At 50.5% G+C, this 22853-nt stretch overlaps 1 protein-coding gene across 1 annotated transcript in view; it reads right to left on the reverse strand.

Annotated features, from left to right (window-relative positions):
- Window positions 1-22853, reverse strand: part of dyrk1b (dual-specificity tyrosine-(Y)-phosphorylation regulated kinase 1B) — a 118718-nt gene that overhangs the window by 94250 nt on the left and 1615 nt on the right. The window lies entirely within an intron of this gene.

Below are 22853 nucleotides of genomic sequence, written 5' to 3' on the forward strand. Positions count from 1 at the left end.
CATCTACCCCATCAATCCCCCTCAGAATCTTAGCCCTTTCACTGAGATCACCTCTCATTCTTCTAAACTCCAGGGAATTATAATAACAGGGAAGACAATTATGACAGCGAAATAACAGCAGGGAAACAGGCTGTTCGGCCCGTGGTGGGGGGGGGTCTTTATGCTCCACTCCGGCCCTTTACAAATGGAAGAATATTGGGGCGGATAAAAATGACAGAAAAAGCCAATAACTTCAGCCAAATCAAAGAGGAGTGGCAGAATCTAAAAGAAACACCATTTGAGGCAGGAGGAATTGGCCATCAGCTTTTTCACGAGGCTGGAATTCCTTGCTAAGCCCAATTAAAATTAATTTTAAAAAACCCTATTAGTTAACGTGTCAAATATGCACTAATGATTTGACTGTAAAGGCAGCAGCCTGCGATTTGCTGAGGCCCCCATTCCCTGTATATTTGTAATTTCATTCATTCATTATTTTATTAATGGCAGGATTGCAACATCGCTGTTGCAATTCCTCCCCCCCCCACGTGATCTGCCCTGGCCCAGCAACAGGCCGCGTCATCCAGCGGCCGGGACCGGCCATTGGCGGGCGGCGCGGTCCAATGGGCAGCCAGTGACGCCTGTTGCTAGGCGGCTGCTGCTCTGCGGCGGCAGGGGGGCGGGGCCGGGCTTCGCTCTGCCCAGCAACAGGCGGCAGTGATTGACAGGCGGGAGTGATTGACAGGCCCAGCCCAGAGCCACAGCAGGGACAAGTACAAGAATAGACACTTGGGTTAAACAAAAATAGACCAAATTCCCCATCTCTGTAACCTCCTCCAGCCCCGACAACCCTCCCTATCTCTGTAACCTCCTCCAGCCCCTACAACCCTCCCTATCTCTGTAACCTCCTCCAGCCCCAACAACCCTCCCTATCTCTGTAACCTCCTCCAGCCCCAACAACCCTCCCTATCTCTGGAACCTCCTCCAGCCCCGACAACCCTCCCTATCTCTGTAACCTCCTCCAGCCCCTACAAACCTCCCTATCTCTGTAACCTCCTCCAGCCCCCTACAACCCTCCCTATCTCTGTAACCTCCTCCACCCCCTACAACCCTCCCTATCTCTGTAACCTCCTCCAGCCCCTACAACCCTCCCTATCTCTGTAACCTCCTCCAGCCCCTACAACCCTCCCTATCTCTGTAACCTCCTCCAGCCCCTACAACCCTCCCTATCTCTGTAACCTCCTCCACCCCCTACAACCCTCCCTATCTCTGTAACCTCCTCCAGCCCCTACAACCCTCCCTATCTCTGTAACCTCCTCCAGCCCCTACAACCCTCCCTATCTCTGTAACCTCCTCCAGCCCCGACACCCCTCCCTATCTCTGTAACCTCCTCCAGCCCTACAACCCTCCCTATCTCTGTAACCTCCTCCAGCCCCGACACCCCTCCCTATCTCTGTAACCTCCTCCAGCCCCACAACCCTCCCTATCTCTGTAACCTCCACCAGCCTCCTACAACCCTCCCTATCTCTGTAACCTTCTCCAGCCCCTACAACCCTCCATATCTCTGTAACCTCCTCCAGCCCCGACAACCCTCCCTATCTCTGTAACCACCTCCAGCCCCCTACAACCCTCCCTATCTCTGTAACCTCCTCCAGCCCCTAGAACCCTCCCTATCTCTGTAACCTCCTCCAGCCCCTACAACCCTCCCTATCTCTGTAACCTCCTCCAGCCCCCTACAACCCTCCCTATCTCTGTAACCTCCTCCAGCCCCCTACACCCCTCCCTATCTCTGTAACCTCCTCCATCCCCTCAACCCTCCCTATCTCTGTAACCTCCTCCAGCCCCCTACAACCCTCCCTATCTCTGTAACCTCCTCCAGCCCCCTACAACCCTCGCTATCTCTAAGGGCAGGACGGTGGCATAGTGGTTAGCACTGTTGCCTCACAGCGCCAGGGACCCGGGTTCAAATCCGGCCTCGGGTGACTGTCTGTGTGGAGTTTGCACATTCTCCCCATGTTTGTGTGGGTTTTCTCCGGGTGCTCCGGTTTCCTCCCACAGTCCAAAGATGTGCGGGTTAGGTTGATTGGCCATGATAAAAAAAAAATTGGCCCTTAGTGTTGGGGGGATTAAATACGTGGGGTTACAGGGATAGGGCTTGTGTGGGATGGCTGTCGGTGTAGGGACCGGGTGCTAGGGTTTGGATGATCAGCCATGATCTCGTTGAATGGCGGAGCAGGCTCGAAGGGCCGAATGGCCTACTCCTGCTCCTATCTTCGATGTTTCTATGTAACCTCCTCCAGCCCCCTACACCCTCCCTATCTCTGTAACCTCCTCCAGCCCCAACAGCCCTCCCTATCTCTGTAACCTCCCCCAGCCCCTACAACCCTCCCTATCTCTGTAACCTCCTCCAGCCCCAACAACCCTCCCTATCTCTGTAACCTCCTCCAGCCCCTACAACCCTCCCTATCTCTGTAACCTCCTCCAGCCCCTACAACCCTCCCTATCTCTGTAACCTCCTCCAGCCCCTACACCCTCCCTATCTCTGTAACCTCCTCCAGCCCCAACAACCCTCCCTATCTCTGTAACCTCCTCCAGCCCCTACACCCTCCCTATCTCTGTAACCTCCTCCAGCCCCAACAGCCCTCCCTATCTCTGTAACCTCCCCCAGCCCCTACAACCTTCCCTATCTCTGTAACCTCCTCCAGCCCCTACAACCCTCCCTATCTCTGTAACCTCCTCCAGCCCCTACAACCCTCCCTATCTCTGTAACCTCCTCCAGCCTCTACAACCCTCCCTATCTCTGTAACCTCCTCCAGCCTCTACAACCCTCCCTATCTCTGTAACCTCCTCCAGCCCCCTACAACCCTCCCTATCTCTGTAACCTCCTCCAGCCCGCTACAACCCTCCCTATCTGTAACCTGCTCCAGCCCCTACACCCCCTCCCTATCTCTGTAACCTCCTCCATCCCCTCAACCCTCCCTATCTCTGTAACCTCCTCCAGCCCCGACAACCCTCCCTATCTCTGTAACCTCCTCCAGCCCCTACAACCCTCCCTATCTCTGTAACCTCCTTCAGCCCCTACAACCCTCCCTATCTCTGTAACCTCCTCCAGCCCGCGACAACCCTATCTCTGTAACCTCCTCCAGCCCCTACAACCCTCCCTATCTCTGTAACCTCCTCCAGCCCCTACAACCCTCCCTATCTCTGTAACCTCCTCCAGCCCCTGCACCCCTCCCTATCTCTGTAACCTCCTCCAACCCCTACAACCCTCCCTATCTGTAACCTCCTCCAGCCCCTACAACCCTCCCTATCTCTGTAACCTCCTCCAGCCCCTACAACCCTCCCTATCTCTGTAACCTCCTCCAACCCCATCTCTGTAACCTCCTCCAGCCCGCTACAACCCTCCCTATCTGTAACCTGCTCCAGCCCCTACACCCCCTCCCTATCTCTGTAACCTCCTCCATCCCCTCAACCCTCCCTATCTCTGTAACCTCCTCCAGCCCCGACAACCCTCCCTATCTCTGTAACCTCCTCCAGCCCCTACAACCCTCCCTATCTCTGTAACCTCCTTCAGCCCCTACAACCCTCCCTATCTCTGTAACCTCCTCCAGCCCGCGACAACCCTATCTCTGTAACCTCCTCCAGCCCCTACAACCCTCCCTATCTCTGTAACCTCCTCCAGCCCCTACAACCCTCCCTATCTCTGTAACCTCCTCCAGCCCCTGCACCCCTCCCTATCTCTGTAACCTCCTCCAACCCCTACAACCCTCCCTATCTGTAACCTCCTCCAGCCCCTACAACCCTCCCTATCTCTGTAACCTCCTCCAGCCCCTACAACCCTCCCTATCTCTGTAACCTCCTCCAACCCCATCTCTGTAACCTCCTCCAGCACCTACAACCCTCCCTATCTATGTAACCTCCTCCAGCCCCTACAACCCTCCCAGATCTCTGCGCTCCTCCAATTCCGGTCTCTTGCGCATCCCCTGATTTCCATCCCTGCACCATTGGCGGCTGTGCCTTCAGCCGCCTGGGCCTCGAGCTCTGGAATTCCCTCCCTAAACCTCTCTGCCTCTCCCTCCTCCGTTAAGACGCTCCTTAAAAACTGACCTCTTTGACCAAGCTTTTGGTCACCTGCCCTAATATCTCCTTATGTGGCTCGGTGTCAAATTTTGTTTGATAATCGCTCCTGTGAAGCAGGATGTTAAAGGTGCTGTGTATATGCCTGCGCTCCGTCCCAAGGCGCTTCACGGGAGTGTTGTAAAACAAAATTTGACATCGAGCCCCAGAAGGAGTGGAGACAAAGGCATTGGGAATGTTTACCAGACTGATACCTGGGATGGCAGGAATGACATATGAGGAGAGATTGAGTCGATCAGGCTTATATTCGCTGGAGTTTAGAAGAATGAGAGGGGATCTCATTGAAACTTATAAAATTCTAACAGGACTAGACAGACTAGACGCAGGAAGGATGTTCCCGATGGCGGGGGAGTCCAGAACCAGGGGTCACAGTCTAAGGATAAGAGGTAAGCCATTTAGGACAGAGATGAGGAGGAATTTCTTCACCCAGAGAGTGGTGAACCTGTGGAATTCTCTACCACAGAAGGCAGTTGAGGCCAATTCATTAAATATATTCAAGAAGGAGTTAGATATATTTCTTAAGGCTAAAGGGATCAAGGGATATGGGGAGAAAGCAGGGACAGGGTACTGAATTTGGATGATCAGCCATGATCTCATTGAATGGCGGAGCAGGCTCGAGGGGCCGAATGGCCGACTCCTGCTCCTATCTTCTATGTTGAAATGGAGCGGGATGCTAGGCTAGGATGATCAAGGCTCTGGAGGGACCCGTTCTGATGGGCCGAAAGATCCTCGTCTGCAGTGTTTGGCGTGCAACCATGCTGTAATCATCTCTTATCCTGTCAACAAACAGCATTCCTTTATACAGCACCTTTGATGCAAAGGTACTTTCCAAGGCAGCTCACAGAAAGGGACACGGGAAATGGATGCCTCGCAGGAAGGGTGACCGAAAGGAGTGGCAAGGTGTTTTTCTGCAAAAAAAGGACAGAGAGTGGGGAAAGATTTAGGGAACGAACTGCAAAGAGTAGGACCGAGGTAGCGAATGGTTCTACCACCGACAGTGGGGCAAAGATACAGGAGGTCAGAGAACTGGAGATTATAGGGCTGGAGAAGATCGCAGAGATAGATCGGAACAAGGGCTTGGAGTGATTTATAGGCGAGGACAAGGATTCTGAATTCAACGGAGGCTCGGACAAAATCTACTGCACGTGTATGTCAAAACACTTGGGCCCAGCAAGCTTGCCCGCCTCTCAAAATGTTTTGCTCGTAACACCCACACTGAAAGGGATCAATAGCAAAAAGGTCCTTTCAATCCATGGGTCAATTGGTAACACAGGGCAGTTAGAGGATTACAGCTAGTCGCACAACAGGGAGAGGGAGAGAAGGGAAGTTTTCACACTAGTTGTTCGAACATAGAATCCATCACCACATCGAGCTGTTGAAAGAAAGAAAAGACAGATTCCCATTTCTCCAGCGCCTTTCACCACCTCAGGACGTCCCAAAGCGCTTCACAGCCAATGAAGGACTTTTTTTTGAAGTGTGGTCACTGTTGTAATGTAGGAAACGCGGCAGCCAATTTGCGCACAGCAAGCTCCCACAAACAGCAATGTGATAATGACCCAGATCATCTGTTTTAGTGAGGTTGGTTGAGGGATAAATATTGGCCCCAGGACACTGGGGAGAACTCCCCCCCTGCTCTTCTTCCAATAGTGGCTGTGGGATCTTTTACATCCACCAGAGGGGGCAGACGGGGCCTCGGTTTAACGTCTCATCTGAAAGACGGCACTTCTGACAATGTAGCGCTCCCTCAGTACTGCCCCTCCGACAGTGCGGCGCTCCCTCAGTACTGCCCCTCCGACAGTGCGGCGCTCCCTCAGTACTGCCCCTCCGACAGTGCGGCGCTCCCTCAGTACTGCCCCTCCGACAGTGCGGCGCTCCCTCAGTACTGCCCCTCCGACAGTGCGGCGCTCCCTCAGTACTGCCCCTCCGACAGTGCGGCGCTCCCTCAGTACTGCCCCTCCGACAGTGCGGCGCTCCCTCAGTACTGCCCCTCCGACAGTGCGGCGCTCCCTCAGTACTGCCCCTCCGACAGTGCGGCGCTCCCTCAGTACTGCCCCTCCGACAGTGCGGCACTCCCTCAGTACTGCCCCTCCGACAGTGCGGCGCTCCCTCAGTACTGCCCCTCCGACAGTGCGGCGCTCCCTCAGTACTGCACTGGGAGTGTCAGCCTAGAGTCTCTGGAGTGGGACTTGAACCCACGACCTTCAGACTCAGAGACAAGAGTGCGACCCACCGAGGCAGGGTCACTAAAGGAGTCAGTGACAGCATTTAAAGGGAAGTTTAAATGATAAAAGATAAACACAAAAATATTAAAGGATATAGGAGAGCTGAGAAATAGCATTACAATGGCTCAGTCGTTGAGTATATTCAAGACGGAGATCGATAGATTTTTGGACACTGAGGAAATCAAGGGATGGGGCGAGAAAGTGGAGTTGAGGTCGAAGATCAGCCACGATCTATTGAATGGCGGAGCAGGCTCGAGGGGCCGAATGGCCGACTCCTGCTCCTAATTCTTGTGGTAGATAGCTCCGCTGGGGAAAGGCACCACTGGTACAGCTTCATATTGGATCTTCCTCCTGCCCTGTTCTGCTCCAGATGCTCGGTGCTTGTTTTACAGACTGCAAACCACTTTTTTTCTTTTTAATTAAAAACATGCAGTCCCTGCCTTGCTTTCTAGGAATAGCACGAGTGGGAGGGAAGGGAGCAAACCTCCCAGTGATTAAATTCCGCAACAGCTGAAATCTGTTTGAGATGCAGACTGGATGTGGGGAGGCGGGGGTGGGGGCGGGGGTGGGTGGGGATCGCGACCGGGGGCAAAAGTGCTTCACGCCGACTGCCCAGCTCTCCTTTAACAAGCAGTCGCAGCCCGACTGGTTACTGGGCGAGGGAGATTCGCATTCCCTGGGAAATGGAGAGTGGAACTTGGCAACACTAGTGAGGTTACTGCCAGTCGGGCAAGATACTGCGTGCGGTCAATTGGCACGGGGAGGGTGGGAGACAGGCCAGCCTGGAGAGCACACCAAGAACAGGAGGTTCTTGACAGGTTACAGGGTGGATTCAATGGTCAATAGTTCAGACCCGCCCCATTAGACCGAAAAATCCGCCAGTCATAGTTCTTCACTATAACCAATTTCAGGCCCGTTTTTCCATCTCTAACATCGCCCGTCTCCGCCTCAGTCCATCTGCTGTCGGATCCCTCATCCACGACTTTCTCTCACCTCCAGACTCGACTGTTGCAGAGCTCACCTGGCCGGTCGCCCACACTCCGTCGACAGAAACTTCAGCTCACCCAAACCTCTGCGTCCCCAGCACCCCGTCCCGCTCACCCCTGTTCTCGCTGACCGACACGGACACTGACCCCGGCCCTCCAATGCCCATCCTCTAGCAAATCCCTTCACGGCCCTGACTTTTTAAACTTACTCCGGCCCTACAACCGCCCCCACACTCCGTGTTCCTCCGATTTTGGACTTGCGTGTGCCCCTCCTTAAAGCCCACCTTTGGCGGCCGTGCCTTCAGCCGCCTCGGCCACTCGCTCTGATGCCTGCTCCCCCCCCGCCTCTCCACTTTCCTCCCCCTCCTTAAACCCACCTCTTTGACCAACCTTTAGGTCGCTCCTCCGAATATCTCATCTTTTGGCTCGGTGTCTGAATAGGCCCGAGAAGCGCCATGGGACCTCCTTCCATGTTAAAAGGCGCTATGTAAATGCAACTTATTGCAATAATCTGTTGCTAAATTGGGTGCACCCCCACCACATCTTCTACCCCTCCTGCATTCTTTCAATTCAAGCATTCGTCTCCCTCCTATCCCCAGCCAATGCCAGTACTGAGGGAGTGCAACTCTCTCCATTTCAGTATTGAACTCTCCCAGGGCAGGTACAGCACGGGTTAGATACAGAGTAAAGCTCCCTCTACACTGTCCCATCAAACACTCCCAGGGCAGGTACAGCATGGGGTTAGATACAGAGTAAAGCTCCCTCTACACTGTCCCATCAAACACTCCCAGGGCAGGTACAGCATGGGTTAGATACAGAGTAAAGCTCCCTCTACACTGTCCCATCAAACACTCCCAGGGCAGGTACAGCACGGGTTAGATACAGAGTAAAGCTCCCTCTACACTGTCCCATCAAACACTCCCAGGGCAGGTACAGCACGGGTTAGATACAGAGTAAAGCTCCCTCTACACTGTCCCATCAAACACTCCCAGGACAGGTACAGCACGGGTTAGATACAGAGTAAAGCTCCCTCTACACTGTCCCATCAAACACTCCCAGGACAGGTACAGCACGGGTTAGATACAGAGTAAAGCTCCCTCTACACTGTCCCATCAAACACTCCCGGGGCAGGTACAGCACGGGTTAGATACAGAGTAAAGCTCCCTCTACACTGTCCCATCAAACACTCCCAGGGCAGATACAGCATGGGTTAGATACAGAGTAAAGCTCCCTCTACACTGTCCCATCAAACACTCCCAGGACAGGTACAGCACGGGTTAGATACAGAGTAAAGCTCCCTCTACACTGTCCCATCAAACACTCCCAGGGCAGGTACAGCATGGGTTAGATACAGAGTAAAGCTCCCTCTACACTGTCCCATCAAACACTCCCAGGGCAGATACAGCATGGGTTAGATACAGAGTAAAGCTCCCTCTACACTGTCCCATCAAACACTCCCAGGACAGGTACAGCACGGGTTAGATACAGAGTAAAGCTCCCTCTACACTGTCCCATCAAACACTCCCAGGGCAGGTACAGCACGGGTTAGATACAGAGTAAAGCTCCCTCTACACTGTCCCATCAAACACTCCCAGGACAGGTACAGCACGGGTTAGATACAGAGTAAAGCTCCCTCTACACTGTCCCATCAAACACTCCCGGGGCAGGTACCGCACGGGTTAGATACAGAGTAAAGCTCCCTCTACACTGTCCCATCAAACACTCCCAGGGCAGGTACAGCACGGGTTAGATACAGAGTAAAGCTGCCTCTACAGTGTCCCATCAAACACTCCCAGGGCAGGTACAGCACGGGTTAGATACAGAGTAAAGCTCCCTCTCCACTGTCCCATCAAACACTCCCAGGGCAGGTACAGCACGGGTTAGATACAGAGTAAAGCTCCCTCTACACTGTCCCATCAAACACTCCCAGGGCAGGTACAGCACGGGTTAGATACAGAGTAAAGCTCCCTCTCCACTGTCCCATCAAACACTCCCGGGGCAGGTACAGCACGGGGTTAGATACAGAGTAAAGCTCCCTCTACACTGTCCCATCAAACACTCCCAGGGCAGGTACAGCACGGGTTAGATACAGAGTAAAGCTCCCTCTACACTGTCCCATCAAACACTCCCAGGGCAGGTACAGCACGGGTTAGATACAGAGTAAAGCTCCCTCTATACTGTCCCATCAAACACTCCCGGGGCAGGTAAAGCACGGGTTAAATACAGAGTAAAGCTCCCTCTGCACTGTCCCATCAAACACTCCCGGGGCAGGTAAAGCACGGGTTAAATACAGAGTAAAGCTCCCTCTACACTGTCCCATCAAACACTCCCAGGGCAGGTACAGCATGGGTTAGATACAGAGTAAAGCTCCCTCTACACTGTCCCATCAAACACTCCCACGGCAGGTACAGCACGGGTTAGATACAGAGTAAAGCTCCCTCTACACTGTCCCATCAAACACTCTCAGGGCAGGTACAGAACGGGTTAGATACAGAGTAAAGCTCCCTCTACACTGTCCCATCAAACACTCCCAGGGCAGGTACAGCACGGGTTAGATACAGTGTAAAGCAGTCAGCCTTGGCTCAGTGTTAGCACTCTCGCCTCGCGAGTCAGAAGCCCCACTCCAGAGATTTGAGCACACGTTCTAGGTTGGCACCTCAGTTTAACATTTTTTCAGATGAGACCTGAAACGGGGGCCTAGTCTCCCCTCTCGGATCCCACGGCACTATTAGATGATGATGATGATGATCAGGGGAGCGCTCCAGGTGTCCTGGCCAACATTTATCCCTCGCCAACGCCCAAAACAGATGATCTGGGTCATTATCGCATTGCGGTTTGCAGGAGCTTGCTGTGCGCAAATTGGCTGCCCCGTTTCCTGCAATGCAACAGTGACCATTGGCCGTGAAGCGCTTTGGGATGTCCGGGGATGGGGAAAGGCGCTGTAGAGATGTGTCCTTTCTAAAGCTTCTTCTTCCACTGCCCAACTTTCTGATTCAGAATGGAAATTCTCTGAAGCACCAGTTTGGCAATTCCTCCCCCCGCTCCTCCCCCAACTACCGTCCTGCGCTTCGAGCCCATGGGAACTTGACTGGAAGCTCGGCCCGAGTTCAGTCCGCATTCTTGGGACTCCTGTGTGCCCGGCTCCAGAAGCTCGCACTGCCCGAGTTTCTAATAAGGCTGCATTACACCGCCGTGCTATTAATAAGAAAGCTAGCAGCAGCTGGAGTGGTGCAACATTTACAATATGAGGAGGTGACGGCAGAACACGGAACACACAGGAGGGACAACATTCGATTGCGTTAGCTGCCTACTGTTTCGCAATAAGTAATCTCAGGGTGGCATTCACCACCACCCCGCCCCCCCCCCCACCTCTCAAAACTGGCAAACAGAACACGAGACGGTGCCAAGCGCTTTCTGGACTCTCAGCAATTACGAGTTCTTCTCAGGCCCGGGAATTGGCAGGGGCGCAGGCTTCCCAACCCGCGGCAAACAAAGGGCCCACAGTGCTCTCGGGACAGCGCTGCAAAAAGTGATCAATTAAAATCGGCAGGCCGCTGAGCCAGCTGGGACGGGGGGGGGCACAGGGAAAGTACCCACGCCGCACACAATCCGAGCATTCAGGCCCCGCACCGAGAGACCTGCCAACAAGCCGGCGAGAAAACAACTGCTGATAGGCACATCTCGCATCAATGGATGTTACACACTACCCCCCTCCCCCGCGGACAGGAAACCCGAAGATCAGCCACTTACACTGGCTTGGCACATGAATATTCAGGGCAACTAATATTTACATTTTTGCATTATGACATATGTTTCTCTAATGAGATTAATTCATTGTTCTGGTTGCTCTAAAACACACACAGAATTTAACGGAGTTTCGGTCTGTTTTTTTCCCACACTCGGCTGATCAGAGGGATTACCACATCGCCTTCTCACCGCAGGCGATCCTAAAGATGGCATAGAAACATAGAAGATAGGAGCAAGAGTAGGCCATTCGGCCCCTCGAGCCTGCTCGCCATTCAATGCGATCATGGCAGATCATCCAAATTCAGTACCCTGTCCCTGCCTTCTCCCCATATCCCTTGATCCCTTTAGCCTTGAGAAATATATCCAACTCCTTCTTGAATATTGTGGTAAACCACTGTTTGTATTCCTGTTTGTCCTGTTTGTATTCCACTGTGTACATGCCTGGACATGCCTCGGCTGACTCCTCCCACAGGTCCTAGTATAAAGGTGACTGCTCCCCAGCCCTTTGCATCCTGGGCCTGTCGACCACTCGAGGCAGACCTCCATTCTGTTGTTAATAAAAGCCTTTGGTTACTCTTCTAACTCTCGGTCTTTTATGAGTAATTGATAGCGCATCAAATATATTTAATGAATTGGCCTCCACTGCCTTCTGTGGTAGAGAATTCCACAGGCTCACCACTCTGGGTGAAGAAATTCCTCCTCATTTCTGTCCTAAATGGCCTACCCCTTATCCTTAGACTGTGACCCCTGGTTCTGGACTCCCCGACCATCGGGAACATCCTTCCTGCATCTAGTCTGTCCAGTCCTGTCAGAATTTTATAAGTTTCAATGAGATCCCCTCTCATTCTTCTAAACTCCAGCGAGTGCAAGCCCAATCGACCCAATCTCTCCTCATACATCATTCCTGCCATCCCAGGTATCAGCCTGGTGAATCTTCGCTGAACTCCTTCCATGGCAAGAACATCCTTCCTCAGATAAGGCGACCAAAGCTGCACACAATACTCAAGGTGTGGTCTCACCAAGGCCCTGCACAACTGCAGCAAGACATCCTCGTTCCTGTACTGGCAGAATGGTCTCCTCCTGTTCCTGTGTAACAGACTCGAGGGACTGAATGGGCCTCATGTTCCTGTGTAACAGGCTCGAGGGGCTGAATGGGCCTCCTCCTGTTCCTGTGTAACAGGCTCGAGGGGCTGAATGGGCCTCCTCCTGTTCCTGTGTAACAGGCTCGAGGGGCTGAATGGGCCTCCTCCTGTTCCTGTGTAACAGGCTCGAGGGGCTGAATGGGCCTCCTCCTGTTCCTGTGTAACAGGCATGAGGGGCTGAATGAGCCTCCTCCTGTTCCTGTGTAACAGGCTCGAGGGGCTGAATGGACCTCCTCCTGTTCCTGTGTAACAGGCATGAGGGGCTGAATGAGCCTCCTCCTGTTCCTGTGTAACAGGCTCGAGGGGCTGAATGGACCTCCTCCTGTTCCTGTGTAACAGGCTCGAGGGGCTGAATGGGCCTCCTCCGGTTCCTGTGTAACTGGCTCGAGGGGGCCGAATGGGCCTCCTGCTGTTCCTGCGATCCCATGTTCCATCCAGCAGTTGCCACTGGAAAGGAGATGGGATCCGGTCCTCACATAGCCTCCCAGGAATGGATGCCGGGGTCACTTTGATAAGGTGCTAGGCAGATGCAGGGATCTCCGGAACCTGCACCCCAGCGACAGTCAGAAACTTCACAAAAGGAAGAGAAAGAACAAAATGCAAAGCGTAAAACTGGTGATAATTCTGCCGAGCAAACATGGACATTGTCTGACTTCTGTTACATGTGCTTCTCTCCCTTCCAGAGAGGACAGCACGGTGGCATAGTGGTTAGCACTGTTACCTCACAGCGCCAGGGACCCGGGTTCAAATCCGGCCTCGGGTGACTGTCTGTGTGGAGTTTGCACATTCTCCCCGTGTTTGCGTGGGTTTCCTCCGGGTGCTCCGGTTTCCTCCCACAGTCCAAAGATGTGCGGGTTAGGTTGATTGGCTATGATAAATTGACCCTTAGTGTTAGGGGGATTAAATACGTGGGGTTACGGGGATAGGGTGGGATATGTGTTGGTGTAGGGGTTACGGGGATCGGGTGGGATATGTGTCGGTGCAGGCTCGATGGGCCGAAATGGCCTCTATCTGCACTGTGGGGTTTCTGTGATTTCTGTGACAGGCACAGTCCATAAACCCCAACACACACAGACTCACACTGGGTACAGACACTGTCCATAAACCCACACACACACAGACCCGCACTGGGTACAGACACTGTCCATAAACCCACACACACACAGACCCACACTGGGTACAGACACTGTCCATAAACCCACACACACACAGACCCACACTGGGTACAGACACTGTCCATAAACCCACACACACACAGACCCGCACTGGGTACAGACACTGTCCATAAACACACACACACACACACACACACACACACACAGACCCGCACTGGGTACAGACACTGTCCATAAACAGACCCGCACTGGGTACAGACACTGTCCATAAACCCACACACACACACAGACCCGCACTGGGTACAGACACTGTCCATAAACCCACACACACACACACAGACCCACACTGGGTACAGACACTGTCCATAAAGCCACACACACACAGACCCACACTGGGTACAGACACTGTCCATAAACCCACACTGGGTACAGACACTGTCCATAAACCCACACACACACAGACCCGCACTGGGTACAGACACTGTCCATAAACCCACACAGACCCGCACTGGGTACAGACACTGTCCATAAACCCACACACACACAGACCCGCACTGGGTACAGACACTGTCCATAAACCCACACACACACACACAGACCCGCACTGGGTACAGACACTGTCCATAAACACACAGACCCGCACTGGGTACAGACACTGTCCATAAACCCACACACACACAGACCCGCACTGGGTACAGACACTGTCCATAAACCCACACACACACAGACCCGCACTGGGTACAGACACTGTCCATAAACCCACACACACACAGACCCGCACTGGGTACAGACACTGTCCATAAACACAACACAGACCCGCACTGGGTACAGACACTGTCCATAAACCCACACACACACACAGACCCGCACTGGGTACAGACACTGTCCATAAACACACACACACACAGACCCGCACTGGGTACAGACACTGTCCATAAACACACACACACACAGACCCGCACTGGGTACAGACACTGTCCATAAACACAACACAGACCCACACTGGGTACAGACACTGTCCATAAACCCCCACACAGACCAGCACTGGGTACAGACACTGTCCATAAACCCATACACACAGACCCGCACTGGGTACAGACACTGTCCATAAACCCACACACGCACTGGGGAGATCCGGACCACAGACACCTGCCCGAGAGCTGTCTGAGCTTCTGGAACACCCCCACACAACTGACAAGACAGCTGACAGACCCAGTGCTGAAAATCCATCGGAAACCTTTCATCACCTACGACCGTGCAGCGGGAGACACAGCGGGAAGTGTCGAAGGCGTGGCTTCAAGCAAAGAAAAGAAAACAGTCAGGGTTCTGGTACGTGTTTTAACGTCGAGGACATTCCTGCGCGGGCCGCTCAAAAACCGCACAGATCAATGCCAGAGCGCACGGGCCCGGGGACTGGAGAACGGGCTCTCGGAGAAAAGATACAGTGCGGGTGGAAACACGGCGGACATTGCCAGACACTGTCTGCCTCCAAAAACTACCCTCGACACCGAAAGCGAAGACTGAACGCAAGCAATACACGAGGACCGGAACAAAATTATCCACCAACCGAGAGATTACGGGGAGGGAAGTAACAGGGAAAATAAATAGCACTTTATTTCCTAGTCCAGCAATATACTCTTTAATTACCAATTCGATGCATCCTACACCAGTAAATTTCAATTTAAATCCACATGTTCCAACAGCAGGTGGAGAGGATAAAAATTGAGAAATTATAATGAGTTAACAAACTGCTGTAAAGCGGCTACCGACCATAGAGCACATATACCAGAAACGCTGTTTACGGAGGTCACGGACCATCATCAAAGACCCTACCCACCCCAGCCACAGTCTGTTCGCCCTCCTGCCATCTGGGAGACGCTACAGATGCATTCGCACCCGTACGATCAGATTTAGGAACAGCTTCTTTCCCAGGGCTGTCATCCTACTGAACTCCACAAATAAACTCTAAAGCCTGCACATCTGCCGATGCACTTTATTATGGTTATGTTTATGTTAATGTATTACAAGCCAAATGTATGTTGAATGTTTAAATGTCTTAATCTAAATGTACACTCTCGGGAGCCGCAAGCCTACATTTCGTTGTACTGCACTTGTGCACTAACAATGACAATAAAAGTTGATTATGATTATTATTATTAAACTCCATCTCCCGATACTGAACGGTGTTAAAGCTCAGATCGCGAAACAGAAGCTGAGGATATCTGGTGTATAATTTAAGCACAACAGATCAATGAGGGGAAATTATCATTCCATCCATTGAAAACATTCGGTGCAGCTCACTTGCAGACCAGTTATTGACTACATACACATAGAAGATAGGAGCAGGACTGGGCCATTCGGCCCCTCGAGCCTGCTCCGCCATTCAATGAGATCATGGCTGATCATCCAAGTTCAGTACCCTGTCCCTGCCTTCTCCCCATATCCCTCGATTCCTTTAGCCTTAAGAAATATATCTAACTCCTTCTTGAATATATTTAATGAATTGGCCTCTACTGCCTTCTATGGTAGAGAATTCCACAGGTTCACCACTCTCTGGGTGAAGAAATTCCTCCTCATCTCTGTCCTAAATGGCTTACCCCTTATCCTTAGACTGTGACCCCTGGTTCTGGACTCCCCGACCATCGGGAACATCCTTCCTGCATCTAGTCTGTCTAGTCCTGTTAGAATTTTATAAGTTTCAATGAGATCCCCTCTCATTCTTCTAAGCTCTAGCGAGCATAAGCCCAATCGACCCAATCTCTCCTCATACGTCATTCCTGCCATCCCAGGTATCAGTCTGGTGAATCTTCGCTGCACTCCCTCCATGGCGAGAACATCCTTCCTCAGATAAGGCGACCAAAACTGCACACAATACTCAAGATGTGGTCTCACCAAGGCCCTGTACAACTGCAGCAAGATATCCTTGTTCCTGTACTCAAACCCTCTCGCTACGAAGGCCAACATAACATCAACACATTGATATTTAGGCAAACCATTGATTGCATATCAAAGTTATTAATGACACATTTTCACAATTAGATCCCACGATCGGTTTTATTATAAATTACAATGACGCAGCAGTTGGTTTTTGTAGATTAACTTGTACACAGGGAGTCTAGACTACACATACGGTGAACTCAGGGTTAGAGAAATGGGGATTATTGCAATTCGATGCACATTTTATAAATGGAAAATGGGTTGGACACTGCCCTCACACTCTGGGACCAGGGTCCCGATCCAGCTCAGATGGAGAGGGCGTAGGTCTCCTGTCGCTAATGGGGGACCTGGATTGTGCAAATATCGATTTAATGTAGAATCTTGCATCTGCACGCACCTCCCGTCAAATTTTCCTATTGCAAATGAGGTCCACATTTATAATGGCAATTGTCTATGTAAACACGTCACGCTGCAGCGCCGCCTGTGTGTGTGATTACGGCACATGTTTACATAGCCAGTCTCAATATTCAAGGTGCGCAGGAATGCATCGCGGAAAAGGCTGAACAGACGCGTGCAGACACAGCTTTTTAACAGATTATAGAGATTACACTCAAGTTATTGATTGCATGTGCATATTTACAGTGCCAATTACAGCTTTTACATTTATCGATAATTACACGGAATCAGTTTGGGATTATATAACTTGATAATTAGACCATGACTATTCTTTATATTAACTGAAGAGACATTATTGATTTGAGGACCGCCCATTACAGACGACATACAGCACAGAAACAGGCCATTTGGCCCAACTAGTCTGTGTTGGGCATTATATTTATATAGATATGATGAATAGATAGAGAGAGAAAGAATATATATATCTATATATACACACACACACACACACACACACACACACACACACACACACAGAGATGGATGTATATATAGAAATAGATGTATATAGAGAGAGTGATAGACGTATATAGAGAGTGACAGATGTATATAGAGTGATAGATGTATAGAGAAAGAGTGAGAGAAAGAGTAAGTGATTATGAGTGAGACAGAGATAGTGTGATATATATGCGTTATATATATAGATATATATATGAGAGCGCATGAGTGAGAGATAGTGATATATATATATATACACAGGTAGACTATCCTTTATCCGAAAACCTCGGGACCAGCCGTGTTTCGGTTTTCGGAAAATTTCGGATTTCGGAAGGTATTTTATAAGACTGGGAAATTTGTCGGGGGGGGGGGGGGGGTGGGGGTCGGCGGGAGTCGGGGTCGGCGGGGGGGTCGTCGGCGGGGGTCCGCGGGAGTCGGGGTCGTCGGCGGGGGTCGGGGTCGTGCGCACGACTTACGCTGACCTTCTGCTCAGCGTAAGTCGTGCGCCACTCTGGTCATGTCGTGCGCACGACTTACGCTGAACGAAAAAACCTTCAGTTTTTAGAGGGTTTCGGTTTTCGGAAGTTCGGATAAAAGGTAGTCTACCTGTATATCTATATAGAGTGATAGAGACTGAGTGATTTATATATCTATATATATATAGTGATAGATATATTTATATATAGTGATAGGGATATAGATATATTAACACATACATACACAGAACGATAGAGAGATATTATATATATATATATACATATATATATACACACATACATAGAGAGTGATTTTTATGCGAGATAGTGATATATACCTATCTATATATAGAGAGAATATAAATGGAGACAGAGAGAGTGATATATGTGAGATTTTTATATATGCACCTTGATGCGCTATCAATTACTCATAAAAGACTGAGAGTTAGAAGAGTAACTAAAGGCTTTTATTAACAACAGAATGGAGGTCTGCCTCGAGTGGTCGACCGGTCCAGGATACCAAGGGCTGGGGAGCAGTCACCTTTATACTAGGACCTGTGGGAGGAGTCAGCCGAGGCATGTCCAGGCATGTACACAGTGGAATACAAACAGGACAAACAGGAATACAAACAGTGGTTTACCACACACCTATCTATATATAGAGTGATAGAGAGAGTGATATATATATATATATAAAAATGGAGAGAGAGATGGTGATATATGGAGAGATGGTGCTGTATGTACAGAGAGCGGATGGTGATATATATATATAATATATAGACCATCAGGTGGAGCAGTAGAAGCAGGCAGGTGGTGCAGGGGTCCCCTGTGGACATCCCCCTCTCAAACAGGTATACCGATTTGGATACTGTTGAGGGGGATGACTTACCAGAGGAAGGCAGCAGCAGCCAACTTCCTGGCACCAGGGATGCTTCTGCTGCTCAGGAAGGGAGGAAAAAGAGTGGGAGAGCAATAGTGGTAGGGGATTCTATCGTAAGGGGAACAGATAGGCGTTTCTGTAGCCGTAGACGTGACTCCAGGATGGTTTGTTGCCTCCCTGGTGCCAGGGTCAAGGATGTCACTGAACAGCTGCAGGGCATTCTGAAGGGGGAGGGTGAACAGGTAGAGGTTGTGGTTCACATTGGGACCAATGACATGGGTAGGAAGAGGGATGAGGTCCTGCAGCAAGAATTTAGGGAGCCAGGTAGCAGACTAAAGAGCAAGACCTCAAAGGTTGTAATCTCTGGATTACTCCCGGTGCCACGTGCTAGTGAGTATAGGAATAGGAGGATAGAGCAGATGAATGCGTGGTTAAAGAGTTGGTGCAGGAGGGAGGGCTTTAGTTTCCTGGATCACTGGGCCTGCTTCTGGGGAAGGTGGGACTTGTACAAGTCGGACGGGTTGCACCTGAACCAGAACGGGACAAATATCCTTGCGGGGAGCTTTGCTAGCACAGTTCGGGGGGGGGTTAAACTAACTTGGCAGGGGGATGGGATACAGAGTGGAGCTATAATAGGGGGTGATGTACAGCCAAATATAGAGGAAAAAATAAGTCAGACTGGAAGACAGAGCAAATATGTAACGGCACAAGGGAGTAGGGCAAGGCTGGATGGCATTTATTTTAATGCAAGGAGTCTTACGAATAAGGTGGATGAACTGAAGGTGTTGATGAACACATGGGAGTACGATATTGTTGCTATCACGGAGACATGGTTGAGGGAGGGGCAAGACTGGCAGCTCAATATTCCGGGGTATAGAATCTTCAGGCGAGACAGAGGGGGGTGTAAAAGAGGAGGGGGTGTTCCAATATTAATTAAGGAGTCAATTACTGCTGTAAGGAGGGATGATATATTAACAGGTTCCTCTAATGAGGCCATATGGGTAGAACTTAAAAACAAAAAGGGGGCAAGCACTTTGCTGGGAGTGTACTATAGGCCCCCAAACAGTCAGGGGGAGATAGAGGAACAGATATGTAGGCAAATCTCAGAGAAGTGCGAAAATAATAGGGTAATAATAGTGGGGGATTTCAACTTCCCCAATATAAATTGGGACAGTCAGAGTGTGAAAGGCTTAGAGGGTGCAGAATTCTTAAAGTGCATCCAGGAGAGCTTTTTGAGCCAGCATGTAGAAAGTCCTACAAGAGAGGGGGCGGTACTGGACCTAATTCTAGGGAATGTGGCCGGGCAAGTGGTAGAAGTGTTAGTAGGAGAGCACTTTGGTGACAGTGACCATAATTCGGTGAGATTTAAGGTGGTCATGGAAAAGGACAGAGATGGTCCAGAAATAAAGGTTCTAAACTGGGGGAAGGCCGATTTTAATATGATAAGGCAGGATCTGGCCAATGTGGACTGGGATCAGCTACTTGAAGGAAAATCCACATCGGAGCAATGGGAGTCTTTCAGAAAGGAAATTGAGAGAGTACAACGCCAACATGTTCCTGTAACGGTCAAGGGTGGGACCAACAAGCCCAGGGAACCCTGGATGTCAAGGGATATACGAGAATGGATTAGGAAAAAAAGGGGGGCTTTTGGCAGATACAAAGGACTAAAGACAGAGGAAGCCCTAGAGGAGTATAAAAAGTGATGGGGGATACTTAAAAAAGAAATTAGGAGAGCGAGGAGGGGCCATGAAATAACACTGGCGAGCAAAATAAAGGAAAATCCTAAGGTGTTTTATAAGTATATTAAGGGCAAGAGGATAACTAGGGAAAGAGTAGGGCCCATTAGGGACCAAAGTGGCAATGTGTGTGTAGAGCCAGAGGATGTAGGTGGGGTTTTAAATGAATTTTTTGCACCTGTGTTCACTATGGAGAAGGACGATGTGGACATAGAAATCGGGCAGGGGGACTGTGATATACTTGAACATATTAGCATCGAGAGGGAGGAGGTACTAGCGGTTTTAGCAGGCTTAAAAGTGGATAAATCCCCAGGCCCGGACGAGATGTATCCCAGGCTACTATGTGAGGCAAAGGAGGAGATTGCAGGGGCTCTGACACATATTTTCAGAACCTCTCTGGCCACAGGGGATGTGCCAGAGGACTGGAGAACAGCTAACGTAGTACCATTATTCAAGAAGGGTAGTAGGGATAAACCAGGGAATTACAGGCCAGTGAGCCTAACATCAGTGGTAGGGAAATTATTGGAAAAAATTCTGAGGGACAGAATTGGTCTCCATTTGGAGAGGCAGGGATTAATTAGGGATAGCCAGCATGGCTTTGTCAAGGGAAGATCATGTCTGACCAATTTGATTGAATTCTTCGAGGGGGTGACTAGGTGTGTGGATGAGGGTAGTGCAGTGGATGTGGTTTACATGGATTTCAGTAAGGCTTTTGATAAAGTCCCACATAGGAGACTGGTCAGGAAGGTAAGAGCCCATGGGATCCAGGGTGCCTTGGCACATTGGATCCAAAACTGGCTTAGTGGCAGAAGGTGATGGTGGAAGGTTGTTTTTGTGACTGGAAGCCTGTGTCCAGTGGGGTACTGTAGTGTATGTACCCGTCTACCTTTAAGAGAACTATTGTATGTAACCGTTCACCTTTAAGAGAACTATTTTAGGTGTGGCACTACTTTGTTTGGCTTCTGTATACTATAATACCGACGGTGACCACACCAGTATATAAGTGTTGTGTCAGGATTTATTGGGCAGATTCGCCCTGACCTTCGAATAGTAAAGTCCTGTTTTAAGTTACTCTGGTAGTCTGTGTATTAATTAACTAAACAACCCACAGACTTTACAGGTACCGCAAGGATCGGTGCTGGGTCCCTTGCTGTTTGTGGTCTACATTTGATTTGGATGTGAATGTAAAAGGTATGATCAGTAAGTTCGCAGATGACACGAAAATTGGTGGGGTGGTAAATAGCGAGGCGGGAAGCCTCAGGCTACAGGACGATATAGATGGACGATAGCAAAATACTGCAGATGTTGGAAATCCAAAATAACAGAAAATGCTGGAAAAACTCAGCAGGTCAGGCAACATGGTCAGAACAGTGGCAAATGGAATTTAACCCTGAAAAGTGTGAGGTGATGCATTTTGGACGGACTAACAAGGCAAGGGAATACACAATGAATGGTAAGACCCTAGGAAAGACAGAGGATCAGAGGGACCTTGGTGTGCATGTACATAGATCCCTGAAGGCAGCAGAACAGGTGGATAAGGTGGTTAAAAAGGCATATGGGATACTTATATTCTATGCCTCGGCTAATGAAGGCAAGAGCAGGGAGGTTATGATGGAGCTGTACAAAATGCTGGTAAGGCCACAGCTGGAGTACTGTGTGCAGTTCTGGTCGCCACACTATAGGAAGGAAATAACAACAGAAAATGCTGGAAAAACTCAGCAGGTCAGGCAACATCCGTGGACAGAAATTTGAGTTGACGTTTCGGGTCGAACCCTTCTTCAAAACTGGAAAGAAAAGATAGATCGTAGGCAGGGCTGCGATCGGACAAAAGAATAAAAGAAACAAAAGAAGTAAAAAAGAGATAATAAAAGGTATTAGAAGCTAGACGAGATGGTAATAGGCTGAGATTGGGTGTAAATGTACTGGCAGGGCAAGGGATAGCTGCCAGGTGTGAGAGAGAAACAAAAGGAAAGGGGGGGGGGGGAGAGAGGAGGAAAAGGAGTGGAAAAATTACAAGAAAAAATGAAATAGTGGCCGAGGTTATGATCTGAAATCGTTGAACTCGATATTGAGTCCGGAAGGCTGCAGAGTGCCTAATCGGAAGAGGAGGTGCTGTTCCTTGAGTTTACGTTGAGCTTCCGTAGAACAGTACAAGAGGCCAAGGACGGTGAGGTCCGAGTGGGAATGGAGCGGTGAATTAAAATGACAGGCGACCGGAAGCTCGGGGTCACCCATACGGACTGAATGGAGGTGTTCCGCAAAGCAGTCACCCAATCTGCGTTTGGTCTCCCCAATGTAGAGGAGACCGCATCGTGAGCAGCGAATACAGTATAATAGATTGCGAGAAGTACAAGTAAATCGCTGTTTCACCTGGAAGGGGTGTTTGGGGCCCTGGACAGTGGGAAGGGGGGAGGTATAGGGGCAGGTGTTACATCTCCTCCGCTTGCACGGGAAGGTGCCAGGCGAAGGGGAAGGGCTGTTTGGGGCGATATAGGAGTGGACTAGGGTGTCTCGGAGGGAGCGGTCCCTGCGGAATGCTGAAAGGGGAGGGGAGGGGAGGGGAAGATACGTTTGGTGGTGGGATCACTTTGGAGGTAGCGGAAAT

This window comes from Somniosus microcephalus, chromosome 12 (assembly GCF_052327205.1).
Source record: "Somniosus microcephalus isolate GS21.2 chromosome 12, FLI_Smic_1.0, whole genome shotgun sequence".
Classification (NCBI taxonomy): Eukaryota; Metazoa; Chordata; class Chondrichthyes; order Squaliformes; family Somniosidae; genus Somniosus; species Somniosus microcephalus.